Source organism: Echinops telfairi, unplaced genomic scaffold (assembly GCF_000313985.2).
Source record: "Echinops telfairi isolate 266 unplaced genomic scaffold, ASM31398v2 ScPeMD7_7468;HRSCAF=8506_0, whole genome shotgun sequence".
Taxonomy (NCBI): domain Eukaryota; kingdom Metazoa; phylum Chordata; class Mammalia; order Afrosoricida; family Tenrecidae; genus Echinops; species Echinops telfairi.
The window spans coordinates 97,777,022-97,779,646 of NW_022111369.1; the positions used below are offsets into that span (position 1 = coordinate 97,777,022).

Here is a 2,625-nt window from a genome sequence, read left to right on the forward strand (position 1 = left end):
CGCCCCAGCCAGGCCCCGCCCCTGGACCCCTCCAGCTCCTTCAGCTTCTGCAGGCACATGGCCAAGCCACCTTGCACTTGCTCAGCTGCAGCCCTGCTCCAGCTCCTCCTTCTCCTTCTGGAACTACTCCATGCACTCCAGGCGAGCCTGGTGCCGCCAGCGGAAGAGGCTGGCTGTGTCGATGTTGGGGTGCGTCTCGTCTTCATCATCTGACACCTCGATGTGGTTCCACACACTGTAGTCCACCATCTTGCCTCAGCGGCCCAGTCCGCTCCGGCTCCCGCGGCGACAGAGACTTGGCCACTGGACTATTTTGTTATATCTTACACCGTCCGACATCTCCCCTCATCCACTTCTCCGCTGTCCGTCCCCCAGGGAGGAGGCCATATGTAGATCCCTGCAATCGACTATCGGCTCCCTCCCTCTTCCCACCTTCCCACCTTCACCCCCCAGGCATCGCCACACTCACCACTGGTCCCAAAGGGACCATCCGCCCTGGACTCCCTGTGCCTCCATGCCTCCAACCCCCACCTGCTCCAAGGTACATCGCCGGTCCAGCCGGACCTCCCGTGGGGCTGGAGGAGTTCCAACTCCTCCTCCAGGTAGTGGGGTGGTGTGCCCGCTTGACGTAGGGTTCCACAGATGCAGAGTGGGATTGCTTTCTTACTTTCCCAATTTTCTGGTCTGGCAGCAGGAGCTCCGGATGGGTGTCTTAACTAGTCCCCATTTCCTCGGACCGCCCCCCCCACTGCCCTGCCCCCGCCTAGCAGGCTTTCTTTTAGATAGCATTTACTCTCCAACGTTTCGGTGCCCACTAGGACCTATCACCTCTTTGACGTGAAGATGCAGGTTCATTTGCTATGGAAACAATATGCCTACTGCTTTTCTCCCATTTGAGAAACTTCTTTCTACAACCAGTCTCTGAAAATTAGGTAAAAATTAAAGCTGCTGCTGCTGCAATTGTTGGGTACTATGCTGTTGGTTCTGGTTCCTAATTTCCCTGTGTACAAAGAAGGGAGCAGTACCTTACCTGGTGGGAGTCTCACAATTGTTGTATTGAGCCCACTGTCTCAACCACTGTCAGTCCATCTTGTTGAGTGAGAGTCCTCCTCTGTTTCCCTGACCTTCGACCTGACCAAGCATGAAGCCCTTCTCGAAAGAATCTAAGATGAACTTGCACCATCCTCCCTTCTTGGAAGCTTTCTGATGATAGATCTGTCAAGATAGATTTGCTTGTTATTCTGGCAGTTCTCGGCACTATCAATATTCGTTATCCACACCATAATTTTAATACATCAATTCTCATGCAGTCTTCCTTATTCATTGTGCAGTTTCCCGTGCATGTGAGTCCATTTGAAAATACCATTGCTTGTGTCAGGCTCTAGTAAGTTCTCAAAGGGATGTCTTGGCTCTTTAAGACCTTAAAGAGACCTTGAGCAATATATTTGTCCAATGCAAATGCATCATTTGGTTTCTTGGTTGCTGCTTCCAGTAGGGTTGATGATGGATCCAAGTAAAATGAAATCCTTAGCAAGTTCATTGTTTTTCTCCATTTATCATGGTCCAGTTGTGAGAGTTTTGCTTTTCTGTAAATTGAGTTGCAATGCACACGGAAGGCTATAGTCTTTGATTTTCATTGGCATGTGTATCAAGGACTCGATGCATTCAGCAAGTAAGGCTGTGTCATCTGTTTATCTCCTGTTATTAATAAAATTCCTTTAATTCTGATGCCATGTTCTTCTCATAGAGTCCAATTTCTTAAATTATTTATTCAGCATATGGATTGAAAAATTCTGGTGAAAGGATACAACCCTGACACAGGTTTCCTGATTTTAAATCATACAGTATTCCATTTTTCTATTGGAACAACTATCTTTGCTATGTACAGATTAAGTGTTCTGGGCTCCTCCTTCTTCACAATGTTGTCCTTACTGTATTATTATATACAGACAAATGCCTTTGCATAGTTAAGGAAACATCTTTCTGGTATTCTTTGATTTCAGCCAACTTCCCAGGGGGTACCCCCCCAAAGCAAACAAACAAAAACAGAAAACAAAACTCCACTAGGCAGAACTTTCATAGTAAGCACTTTTCCCTCTAGTTGAGCATCTTGCTTGCTCGACTGAGTTTAGCGCACCTAGTCGCATTGCCTGGGAATATTCTCTCTGGTCACAGTGAATTTTTTTGTGAAAGCAGTTTCACCGGAACCTCACTTTGTTGTGATGGCCAATTTAAGTGAACAACATGCGGCTGTGAAATTGTGTGTCCTGTTCAGGAAAACTGCCACAGAAACTGTTGTGATGTTGAACACAGCTGAGAAGGATATCACTATGGGAAAAACTCAAGTGTATGAGTGGTTTTCTCACTTCAGAAAAAGGTGAAATGTTGACTGATGACAAACCTCTTTCTGGACATCCATCAACTTCCCAAACATATGAAAATGTCAACTTCATATTGCATTTTGGAGTTCATTCCATCAGGTCAGATGTTAATCAAGCTTTCTATTTAGAGGTTCTGAAAAAATAGTGTAACAGTGGAGGACTGGTTTCACCACCAGGAAAATGCACTTGCTCACGCAGCCATCTCATCATCCAGTTTTAGCAAAAAACAGGATGCCCCCCACCC

The 2,625-nt window shown here is 46.6% G+C and overlaps 1 pseudogene; it reads right to left on the reverse strand.

Moving 5' to 3' along the window:
- Window positions 1-249, reverse strand: part of LOC101661825 — a 1,275-nt pseudogene extending 1,026 nt beyond the window's left edge.
- Between the last annotated feature and the right edge of the window lie 2,376 nt (window positions 250-2,625).